The sequence below is a fragment of the Artibeus jamaicensis genome, unplaced genomic scaffold (assembly GCF_021234435.1).
Source record: "Artibeus jamaicensis isolate MK-2021 breed Jamaican fruit bat unplaced genomic scaffold, CSHL_Jam_final scaffold_474, whole genome shotgun sequence".
Classification (NCBI taxonomy): Eukaryota; Metazoa; Chordata; class Mammalia; order Chiroptera; family Phyllostomidae; genus Artibeus; species Artibeus jamaicensis.
In genome coordinates this window covers 22,742,081-22,755,152 of record NW_026522046.1, presented here as the reverse complement: position 1 = coordinate 22,755,152, position 13,072 = coordinate 22,742,081, and positions in this window count along the sequence as shown.

The window sequence follows — 13,072 nt, the reverse complement described above, 5'->3', positions numbered from 1 at the left end:
CCCCAGCTAGGTGAGTTTTAGAGGAACCTATCTGTACCAGTGTACCAGCTGGTGTTATTGTGAGAGGCTGTGTTAGGCTTCAGTGAATTTTTTTTGAAGACTTTTAGTGCTGTGCCCAGTTCATGACAGGTGATTTATGAGCATGCCTGCCTACACTATGCTGAGTGTTCAGCAGTTTTTGAGCAAAAAAGCACATGACCCTTGTGCCCCACCCTCTCTGATCTTGCCTGAAGTGACTATTCATGTTTCCCTTGGTGAAAAAAGTTCACCAAGGGAAACATTTTGCTGATGCAAAAGAAGTGAAACAAAAAATGGTAGAAGCACTAAAAGGCATCAAAGTTGGTGAGCTCCAAAATAGTTCTCAGCAGTTGTAAAAATGTCTCAATAGATGTATTGCCTGTATCAAATGAAGAGTGCATTGAAGCTGACTGATGTTTAAATATATAAGAATTAATACACAATTTTTAATAAATAAATTCCATTTGGGGGGACCCCCCCATATACAGAGTCAAGCTCATGGAGAAAAAATGCTGACTGTGGCTGCTTTGGTTTGGCTTTTGAATAATTTCTTTTCCTTGTTTAAACATTTTTTATGCAAAAACATTTCCATGTATAAAATGATATGCATGAGGGATATCAACAACAAAAGGAAGCTCTCCGTCTTCCTGATCCGGTTATCCACGCCTGCTGCTGTTGTCTTCCTTGAGAGTGGTGTTTCTATTCTATTTTTTGTCACTGCATCTCCTACTCAGTTCCAAGGGAAAGACTTTTTTCCCTGTTTTCATTCCCTCTTTATTTTTCTTCCTTCCTTTCTTCCCTTCTTCCTTCTTTCTTTCCCTCCTTCCTTCTTTTATTTCTCTCTTTCTTCCTTTTCTTTCTTTTCTTCTTTCTTTCTTTTTCCTTTTCTTCCTTCCTTTTGTCTCTCTTCCTTCTTTTTCATAAATAAATAAATTAATTAATTAATTAAAACTTTCCTCTATGTTGAAAAGCTTTTATGTATTTAAACTACCTACAGTGCTTGCCGTACTCAGATATTTGTTTATTCTCCAACCCCCACTCTTTTTCTACTTCAAATCTATGTGACCCCCATTCCTCCCTCCTTTTGCTAAAGGAATATCTGTGCTCTTTACTAATAAAACAATTTCTGAAATCATAAAAAATTAAGTATATATTTTCATGTCTTGAGATTGTTAAATCAGAAACTCTAAAGGGCTTAGAGTTTACCTTTGTCTAAATGTGCATGCATATAGATGTATGATAGAGAAACATGCAAACATACATACATACATATATACATACACACTAGCAGAAACATCAAGCTTTTGAGTCAGAGATCAAAACTTTATTTACTCACAGCAACATAGGGCAGTGATATTGTAGCACTGGTCTCGCACACCACGGGCAGCAGAATGAGAGTTAGATGGACAAGTCTGAACATGCAGTGCAATTGTTCTTCCAGAGAGTGTTGTGTGGGTCTCAGACTATTGATAGTTTTGTTCTCTGCTAGGAATGCCCGAGGCACCCACCTGAACCCATATTGACTCTTAAGGATGCCACAGACATTCCCAGACCACCACCAGAACCAGTGTGTGGCTGGACCAGCCCTTGTGGTTCTTACTATGATTGCAGGATGCACCTTAGGAAAACCATCAGGACACTTTGAAGAACAAGTTTTACTCCACAAGGGTCCCAGCGAGTGTGTGTATACATGGCATGTTTCAGGGCCACACAGTGAGGTCAAAGTTAGAAAGAGAAGACAGAGGTAGCTCAAACCTGGAGCCCTGCCTTTATTTGGGTACTTACACTGCAGAGCAGATCCCCAAAGCATGAATCTACCCTTTGCAATAACATGGGTGGAACTGGAAAGCATTATGCTGAGTGAAATAAGCCAGGCGGTGAAAGACAAATACCATATGATCTCACCTTTAACAAGAAGCTAAACAACAAAACAAACAAGCAAGCAAAATATGACCAAAGACACTGAAATACAGAACAGGCTGACAGGGACCAAAGGGGAGAGGGGAGGGAATTTCAGGAGAAAAGGGGAAGGGTTTACACGAACAAGTATAAAGGACACATGGACAACAACTAAGGGGGGTAGAAATAGGAGGGAGATGGGGAGTACTGGAGGGGTAGGCTGGGATGGGAGTAAAAGACATAAAACTGTACTTGAACAATAATTAAATTAAAAAAAGAAGTGGGAAGCTTTTCTCCACTTCCTGCTATGACAGAGAGAATCTTTGCTCCCTAGTATAAAGAAATTCTCCTTGAAGATGAGAAAGGGAAGTAGCCAAACTTCTAGGCTTTCTACTTATAGGAATATATATATTCCAGGGGAATATATATACCCAGGAGAAGAATAAGAAGTATTATAAATATATTAGTGTAATACATTTGACATAATTAATGAACCAATGTTGATATATTATTAATTAAAGTCCATAATTAATTCAGATTTCCCCTAATATCCTTTTTATTTTTTCAGAGTCCTAATCAGGATACCACATTGTGTTTATTTGTCGTGTCTGCTTAAGACACACTTGGTTTTGACTGTTTGTTAGACTCTTCTTGTTTTAGATATGCTTGACATTTTTTAGAGGACTGACCAGATATTTTTTAGAATGTCCCTTAGTTAGGATTTATTGGTGTTTTTATCAGGATTAGATTGTCATGATGCATTCTGGGGAGTATGACCAGAGAGATGAAGGAACATTTTTATCAAATCATATCAAAAGTACATACTAATCACCATGATTTACCACTGTTCATGTTGACCTTGATCATCTGTGTTGAGATGCTGTTTAACAGTTTATTCAGTGTAAATTTACTTTTTTCCTTTCCATACTTTAGTCTTTCAAATAAAGTATTATATTTAAGAATGGGAAGACAGGCTCCACCTCTTTAAAGAAGAAATATCTTCATAAGTTACTTGGAATTCTCTGCATGGGAGCCTTCTCTACTTCTTCATTTATTTAGGTAGTCAATCATTTATTTATGTCATAACTATTTATTTTTTCTCTTTGGGTTATTCTCCAATACTACTTAGTTTTTTTGCTTAAATTCATCCACCTTTGGTCGCTGAGAACTTTTATTTAACTTGCGTCATTTCGGCCTATGCTCTTAATTGTGCATTATTTTTTGAATTGCAGAAATGAGGAATTTTATTTGTTTTTCTTTTTAAAAATGATTTATTATTGTTCAACTACAGTTGTCCCCCCATTCCCCCATTTGCATCAAGATCATCTTATGTATGACCTGTCTCAGTCCTAGAGCCACCTGCCTTGCCAGGAGGCTGGTTTATTCTACTGGAGAATGGTATTAGGAACCCAAATCTTGGCAGGAGGCATGCTTATTGCTACTTGGGTGGTGGCGTTTCTCGCCATCTCAAATGACAAAGCAATATATGTGTGTATACTAAGTGTGTGTATGTAAATATTTCTGTATTTATCCATCTGAACTTCCATTAGGCTAAGCATGAGTTCATGTTGATGTCTCCAACTTTAACCCATTGCCACCTGGGTAATTCTAGCTTTCTCTCTCTTCCCTGCATCGACACTTCTGCTACAATCTCTATAATTCCATAACAGTAAGAAAACAGGCTCCTATCTGCCATGAATTTATTTATTTGTTCAATTCTGTTTTTTTTCTTGCCTTTTGTCATGTTTGTTTTTTTGTTGTTGAAGGCAGACATATTATCCAGGAAACTGGGGAATAGGAAATGAGGTAATTAGTTCTTTAACGCACGTGTTTTCACAGATGGCAAACACAAGGCCTCTGGGCCGAATCTGGCCCTCCACATGGTTTTATCCCGACTGGCACCTTGTTTCTACCTGGTGGCAGTGCCCAGCTCCTACTTAACTGTTAAGGAGTAGTTACATTTATATAGTCCTAAAATTACATCTAGCCCTTTGAAGGCAACTGTGAAGTTGATGTGGCCCCCAGTGAAAATGGGTTTGACATCCTGATTTTGTTAATCTGGCTCCAAGTTGAGCAGTGTGTAATGTTGCAGTTTCATGTGTTTAGTGGCTTCCAATTGTTTTCGTGTTTGTGTGTCCTGCTTCACTTTCGGAACATATATAATGCTCATAGGGCACCTGTGCTGTATCCCCCTCTCATTTCAACCCACTATGATTATGTTATAGTGGAGTTCTATTCGCATGGCAATAAAAGGGCAGGCAGGGGAATGTTTTACATTTTACTGATTAAATTTCATGTTTTAGTGGGTCTGTTATTTAATACTGTGGCTTTTGTAAGAATTTGTCTAATAGCATAGTGTTTTCCCTGTCAGTACATTTTTCCCCTAGCTGAAAAGGTCCCGATCTATTTCCTTTAAGTCCTGTCCCTTGTTGACTCTGTTGTTCTTTTGACCCCATTTTGGGTCTCCGCGAGAGGCAGCAGGGCTAGGGGGCCATTCTCTTTTCCTAGCTGGAATAATGTTTCATAACTGTGCTCTGTCAAAGCACTTTCCCCTGAGAGCAGGCCTTTGTTATGGAGCAAGCTGCGGCAGTGTTTCAAAGAGTTATACTCCCTCTCCTTTTGTCAAAGCTAAGAGGGATGTTTTTTGAGTCCTCACGGTAAGAACTCAGCATCTGTAGGATTCCTTGAAGAAAGCCCACTATAGCTCAGGCCTCCTTAAGACTATAGTCTCATAAGTAACTCATTCTCATCCTAGTAGTCACTTATTCGCCAACAACTCATTTAAGCATGTAAAATGCTTTCTCTAAATTCTATAGAAAGTTCTATCCTTCCACTTCATTTGTTAACATTTGTAAATGTCATAAAATTCCTTCATTTTATAAGTATTATATCGACTTTAAAATCCTAATCTACAACACACCCTTCAGAAGAGTACTCTTTTCTACACTGATTCTGGCCTTGGAGCGGTTCTTTGAAATGGGAGAATCTGTCCCCATCTCTCACTGCATTTAATGGGAGAATTATTCTATTATCTACATTTTGCTCTACCGAAGAAGACAGTGGGACAGACACCACAAGCAACTCTTTTTCTGTCTAGAACACTGATTCTCAAACTGGCAGCACTACAGAGTGACTGATTTCATTGATTAAAAAAGGGGGGCCCAAAGTGATTTTTCTTCATTAAGCTTTTCAGGTGATTAAAATATACAAAATCAGGTAAAAACCAGTGACGTTTTTGAAATATTGAACTTGATCAAAATTTAAAAATTTACTAAAGGAGATATAGGAATAGCCAGTAAGCACACGGATATTCAACTTTACTTGTCATTGGGGAAATGCCTTTTAAAACAATAGTAAGATAACACTTCACACTTATTATAATGGCTGTAATAAAAAGTACAGATAATAAACTGTTGGCAAAGGTAGAGGGCAACAAATCCTCATACACTGATGATTAGGATATAAAATGGTTCAGCTGCTTTGGAACACAGTGCGGCATTTTCTAACAACTTTAAACATGTATTTACCCTGGATTCTACTCCTAGGTATGTACCCCAGAAAGCTGAAAACATATGTCCACACAAATACTTACATGGAGATGTAAGTATTACATTAGAAGTCTTAGTCGCAAAATTAAAAAGTAGAAATAACCTATGTGTCTATCAATTGGAGAATGGATAACCATAGAGTGGAATCCAACATGGGTAGGAAAACTTCAAAAGTATTGTTAAGTAGAAGGAGCCAGATGCAAAAGAACACAGTGCATGATTTAATTTATATGAAATGTCCAGAGAAGGCAAATTTATTGAAACAGAAAGTAGTTTAGAGTTTTCTAGGCTGTGAGTGGAAAAGGGCATAGACTGCAAATGACTTGACCACAAGAGATCATCTCAGGATGATGAAAATGTTCTAAAACTAGATGATTGTACAGGTATAAATTTACTTTAAAAAATCACTGTACACTTAGACTGGACAAATTTTTATGGTATGTAATTTATAGCTCAAGAAAGCTGTTAAAACCACTGATACAGAATGTGAGAAGAGATGAATACTAAAAAGTGGCATACAGTGATAATCTGTATACCTGGCAGAAAGATAATAACATGATATTAAATCACTATGTATTCTGGGAATTAGCATATTAAAATGCTAATGTATACGACAAAAGATACATCACTACTATCATTTCACAAATGAAGATGAAATACATTAGAAATTAAAAACTTGTCTCTGGCTGGTGTAGCTTGGTGGACTGAGCATGGGCTGGGAACCAAAGGGTCACTGGTTTGATTCCCAGTCAGGGCACATGCCTGGGTTGGGGGCCAGGTCCCCAGTGGGGGCCATGTGAGAGGAAACCATACACTGATGTTTCTCTCCCTCTCTTTCTCCCCTCTTCCCCTCTTTTTAAAAATACATAAATAAAATTAAAAAAATAAAAACATTAAAAACTTGAGTGCCTCCGTGTATGGCCATTACTTAGCAGAGGTGGATTTTGGAGCTACATAGAGCTGCATTGACTACCATGTCTAGTACATGATTTCTTTATGATTTGCTTTCTTTATGTACAAACTGAGGATATTTGTCTTTTCCCCATTATATTATTTATAACCAAAATGTGAAATATTTAAATACAAATGCATTTAACACAGGCCCTGGAATGAAGGAGAAAGTACTTTCCAAATATCTAGATTCATGAACAAGTTCCCAGCAGGTTGTGTTGGTTTCCTATGGCTACCATAATGAAATACCAGACAATGGGCAGATTGAGACAATAGAAATTAAAATAACAGAAACTTTTGCACAGCTATGAGAACTAGAAGTCCAAATCAAGAAGAAAGCAAGGCCACACTCTCTGAAGATTTTACAGTAGGACCCTTCCTTATGTATTTCTTCCTTTGGAAGGTTCTCAGCCACATCTGGTGTTCTGAAGCTTATAGTCACATCCGTCCAATTCCTCCCTCCACTGTTTGATAGCCTCCCTACCTCTGGGTCTTCATGTTGTCTTCCTTCTGCATTTCTCTGTGTCCGAATTAATCTCGTTATAAGGATGTTAGTCATTAATTCAGGGCTTACTTTACTTAAACACATGACCTCACCTTAACTTGATTGAATCTGTGAAGCCCTGATTTTTAAATTAGGTCACATTCATAAGTGATGGGGGTTCAGGGTTAGTACTAGAGCATATTTTTTGGGGGGGTCACGTAATTCAAGCCACAAAACAGGTCTAAAAACCAATTAAGTAAAACCTGACTTGATAAAAACTACTAGTACTAAGACAGGCTTAAAGTAATGGTTCATGGCAATAAATTGATTTCCTGTAGGGCTTCATTGACATGAGTTCTCTTATTAAAATGTATTTGAGTGATTAAGATTTTATTTTTACCCATGTACATGAATGTTTCCTGAGCACTCAGTGTTTTTGGTGTTCAGTATCAGGGGTTTCAAATGTCTCTTTATATAAAACCTAATAAATGTTCCCAGAATATTATTTAAATTACATATACTTATACAATATCAGTTTCTTGACTACATTTGAGAAACAAGATTTATAAAACAGTTTAAACATGTTTAAACAGCAAAATGAAATGTAGGAGTGTTCAAATACTATTAATTTGTATATGTCTTTAAGGCATATTTTACTGCTCGCTGGCAAATAAATTGATTACAAATACACATGCAAGAGACTACATAGTGAATTGCACAGTCAGAAATTAATTTTGTTCTGTGTTTAGTTTTTGAAAGTTCAGTGAAACTTCTGTTGGGCCCCTAATATAACTTTGTTTACAGTTGACTAGTAAAAATGAGTCATGGGAAACTTTTATTCCAAATAAATCAGAGAAAAATATTATACTGTTTTTAAGGTTTATTTTGGGTATACAAAACACATAATTAGATTATTCATATGCATATGGCTTCAAATTTGGCATTTTTATACTTTTCAGCATAACTGCATTAAGATCCACTTGTAGAGATAAGAGCATCTGCAAATAAACTGAGTTACTGAGAGGTGGATGATAATAACTGCCACAGTACATTAATATTAGATAGTTTTAAAAGTAATTTTGAACCATTATGATATTAAAACCATCCCCCATTGAGATATAATCAATTTTAGAATTTTAACACATTTCCTTATTTGATACAAAATTAATTTAAAAACCTTAATTTAATAATGAGTCCTGAAATGAGAAAGCTTGACATTTGTGAACTATTTATTCCATACCTACTCTGGATTATCAAAATCACAACAGTGAAGTAACTGACAATTTAAGAATGTCCAAGCTTGTCTCACATTTTTCAGTTGCAATATATACCTCAGTTTTTGCGGTGGCTAATATTGCTCTCCTCGACTTTTTTATATATTGAATAATAAAGTAATACATTTACTTTATTTACTTTAATAATAAAGAAATGCATTAGTGAAAGGCACTTAGGATAAGTCATTAGTGGCTTTATAACTCCAATTTAACAGATATTTTCACTACAGAGGTAGACAGGTATCTGCAAATGCTCACATGCACACACATGCATACTCAGGGCTGAGTTCATAGTTGGTAAAGATGATGAGCCCCTTCAAAAGGTACAGCTCTGCTTTGCCAGCGATATGCAAAATTATTAGTGTTGGTTTCAACAGATTACCCCCAAGTACTCATGTTTTCACATGTCTTTTATATAAAATCCAGAATGGTTATTGATTCAGTAATCTTTCTTGCAGGATTTGTGGCTTAAATCATAATTAATAGTTCATATTCCAAGAACATTAGGTTTTGGTGACTTCCAAATGACAGTGTATGTCAGTTAATGCCATACAATTTCTTGGAAACCTCCTGGAACTCTATACAGGTCTCTGAACGTAGAATATTTTTTTCTTATTTGTTGCTAAGTGATTTTTAATAAATTATGATTGCATTATTCATGTTAAATTCAATAAAATCATTTTTTGCAATACAATATTATTAAAAATAAAAACTGGAACAGAACAGAATGTGGAAACAGACCCACACATATATGTGCATATGATTTTGACAAGAGTGGTTCTGGAAACAGCCTTGCAGTAAATATGCTAGATAATATGCATTTTCATACGGAGAAATAAAAACAAGCCTAGTTTCCTACCTCACATTAATTGGTTCAGTCACTACTTTGGAACATATGTTCTAGTGGGACATATGTGTATGTTTCACCAACACTTTTATTTCTATACATACAGGGTCTGGCACAAATAGTGCCCATTTTTATTACAAACTTTTTAATGACAAAGTCCTAAGCACGTAATTCTGTAACATAATAATAACACACTCAAGCACACCATATGACATTTTAGATGAAATGTTCAAATTAAAACTATAAATGATTCCACCCATATTACTGCACTACCAACCACTGAGGCAGGTGTTCTTCTGCCAGACCCTGTATACCCCCCCAAATACATGCACATATACAGTGAAAAAAATCAAAATGTTTATAGCTTCATTATTTGTAATGTCCCATAATGAAAACAACTCAAATGCCCATCATTGTTAAATAGATAAATAATGAACTTGAAAGTATACACATCTATTAAAATGAACAAATATTTACCTGTAAGAATATGTAGTATCAACACAATTTTTAAATTAAAAGAAGCTAGGCAGAAAATACTGAAAGCTATATGATTCTGCTTTTATAAATATTAAAATCAGATTTAAAAAAACAAGACTACAGTAACTTTGAGAACAGGAAAAGGTAGTGATTACTTCAGGGCAGCCATTTGCAACTGGTGTGCTGTAAGAATTTTTAGAACAGGCAACACCTGACTACTTAGCCAGGGTCACTGAACTCTTTCCCCTTAGAACAGGGGTGTCAAACTCCTTTTCACCAGGGCCACATCAGCCTCGTGGTTGCCTTCAAAGGGCTGAATGTAATTTCAACTTCAACAACTTAATAGTTAAGGAGTAGTTACATTTATACACTCCTAAAATTACACTCGGCCTTTTTTTTAAGATTGCATTTATTTATCTTTAGAGGGGAAGGAGAGAGGGAGAGAAACATCAATGTATGGTTGCCTTTTGTGTGTCCCCTGCTGGGAACTGGCCTGCAACCCAGGCATGTGCCCTGACTGGGAATTGAACCTCGATTGTCTGGTTTGCAGGCCTGCACTCAATCCACTGAGCTACACCAGCCAGGGCTACATTTGGCCTTTTGAAGGCAGTTGAGAGGCTGATGTGGGCCCCGGTGAAAAGGAGTTTGACAACCCTGCCTTAGATTGTCAAACTAAAAGTGACAAAAGCCAACACAACAACAGCTATCTAGTTCGAATGAGTCAAAATTGTACCATTGGTGTCAGAGCAGCAAAAATATATTTTGTGGTTGCAGCAGAATTTTAGTAATTATTTTATGTGTGCCATAAGATTAAAAAAATTGAAAATTGCTGCTTTATGGTATGAGAGATGCTTTATGAACACTAAGACTATTCAGGATTGTTGGTTGTATTTTATTTATTGTCCTCGATGATGGTTCAACTTGCGATAATGCAGTAATGATGCAGTGATAATGTGCAGTTTTGTGCTGTGTTCTTAGTATAAAAGTTTTGTGAAGCACATACAATATGTTATTAAAATTTTAGCTACCCTAGATGGAATACAATTTTTCAATAACTTTTATTATTAATCTGATTTATTGTTTTCCTTACATTTAAGGTTAAATATAATTTTAAATTTCTGTACTATAAAATGTTTTACTATCATCCATCATTTATCTCATGGAGAAAACGGACAACTTGAAAAATATAGACCATGCTAATTAAAGTACTTCTAAAAATCTAGAATGTGATGCCAATGATAAAGTAACTATACAGTGGTCTATAACAACAGAAATACATGCAAGAAACACACACTTTATACATACTCAAGTGGAGAAATGCATGGCATATACTACAGCAAGAACTATAAGCCTTTTATGCAACTCAGGGGACTGTGTACACATGTCAACTGAAAGAAATTTCACAGTCATTGGAACTAAATCTACAAACTACAGATGCATGTAGTAAAATCATTCCATGGAAAGTGCAATTCAAATTGGCAGAAATTCAATTAACTATTTGCAAATGTGCATATAAATCTTGGAAATAAATGGTGTTCATTTCTTGTTAGGTTAATGAATATTTTCACAAAAATAATAGGAAAAAAGACTGAATTATTAATTAAAGCCATTTCTTTTACTTAGGTTTTATCAACAAAATAAAATATTTGCTTTAGTTTTATAGTGTCATTACATTTTAAATCTAGAGTATATCTTAAACCTCATACGGTATGTTTTATTTTATAATGGTGCCAACTAAAAATTTGTAAAGTTGGAAGAAATAAGCATGATAAGAAAACTTGTATTCTCATAAAGGTAATCAAAATAGCATTTCTTTTTGCACACATGAGTCTGTCTCAAACGATATTACACATACACCCACAAACACACGAATAGAATTCAGAAATTACAAATACATTAGTAGCCAAAATATTTCAGAAATTTTCATTCAAAAGCACCCTCTTAAAGATTAATAATAGCCATTAATAGTTATTAATGTGTTGGGGGCTGGGATAAGCCTGAAACAGGCTGATAAACAGGCTGAAAGGGTGGAGTACTGCACTTTTGCTCCTATATCTCCTTTTGAATAATGAACTCCTCATCTGGTTCGGGCGGGGGAATGATCATACAATAAGCACTTACAGATATGTGTAAAATAATCCTAAAGTTCCAATTTTTAAAAACTGAGAAAAATGATTAACCCAGATATTTTTCAGGGCTATCTGGACAAAGAACACCCCCCACTTTATTCCCCATAATCTTTACCAAAAAAGTGGTGAGGGTAAATTATTGTATTTGATTGATTGGTAGGAAATTTCTAATTACCTGAAGTTTTTCCAACCCTCATAGAGGAGACTAGACAGGGGCAGGTGGTCACAAAAGATACAGAAGCGATAAGTTGCCTCTGTAGCTACCAAATAAAATTTGAAAATCTGCAAGTAGATTTCTACCTGAAATTTCAAGCCCTATAAGAGTGCCTACTTCAGAATTCCAGTGTTAAAATCTTTCTATACTTACTGTTACTTTCTTTAGAGATGATTTCTCTTTCCTTAGTTTTCCCTGGTTATCCAAGTAAAGTTTAAATTTGGACTGCTTTGCTATAGTTCTATAAATCTCCACAGGAGATTTATTTCATGGGAGAAATATGTGAATATACTTTGTAAAATTAAAAGTACTGAACAGATGTATGCATCCAATATTCCACTACCCATTCAACAAGTTGTTACTGGTACCTAACATATGCAGTGTAGGCTGTCAGTTACAAAAAGAAATAAAAAATTATTCCTGTCCCCAAGGAACTCAAACATGGAAGAGGATGTTTGTAAGTAAAACTAATAGTATTCATTTTGAAATATCATGAATACAACAAAATAAATGTTATAGAAAAACAAGTTAAAATGTCAGAGAAAATAATTGTATAGAGGGAGGGAAAAATGGGTCAAGAGACATTCACAGAAAAAAGATTCTCTTTTTCTATTCTACCCACCACATTTTTTGAGTCTCAATGTAGGAACATGAATCTGAGAAGAGAATGAAACAATGTTTTTGTTATATTTATGTCTATATAGAAACTTAATTTTACCACTGCCCCAGTTTTTTCTCCCTTGGAATAAGAGTATTAGAGCACTCTATGCCAGAATTTGGTATAAATAAAAGAAAACTAAGCATGCAATGAGGAAATACCAAGGTACTAAAAAAAGTTTCACCTAGTTTTATTTATTAAGGATAATTGCATTGAATGACTATACTGAATCCTGTGTTAATCTCTAGGTCAAAAATAATAAAGCTTTGTTAAATTAAGATACATTTCTATTTGCATATGCAAATAAGCTTCAGTCTATTTTGAACAAAAGTGTATAAAATGAGCATCTTTGTCTTGTTTCTGATCTTAGAAGTAAAGACACTACACAAAAACAAAAGTACAGGCCATTCTCTGATGAATATATGTGCAAATATCCTCCACAAACACTAGCAACTTGAATTCAATAGTGCATTAAAATGATCGTATACCATGAACAAATGGAATTTGTCCCTGGGATGCAAGGATGGTTTGGCATATAAAAATCACGTAATATGGGAGGGGGTCACAGGGTGT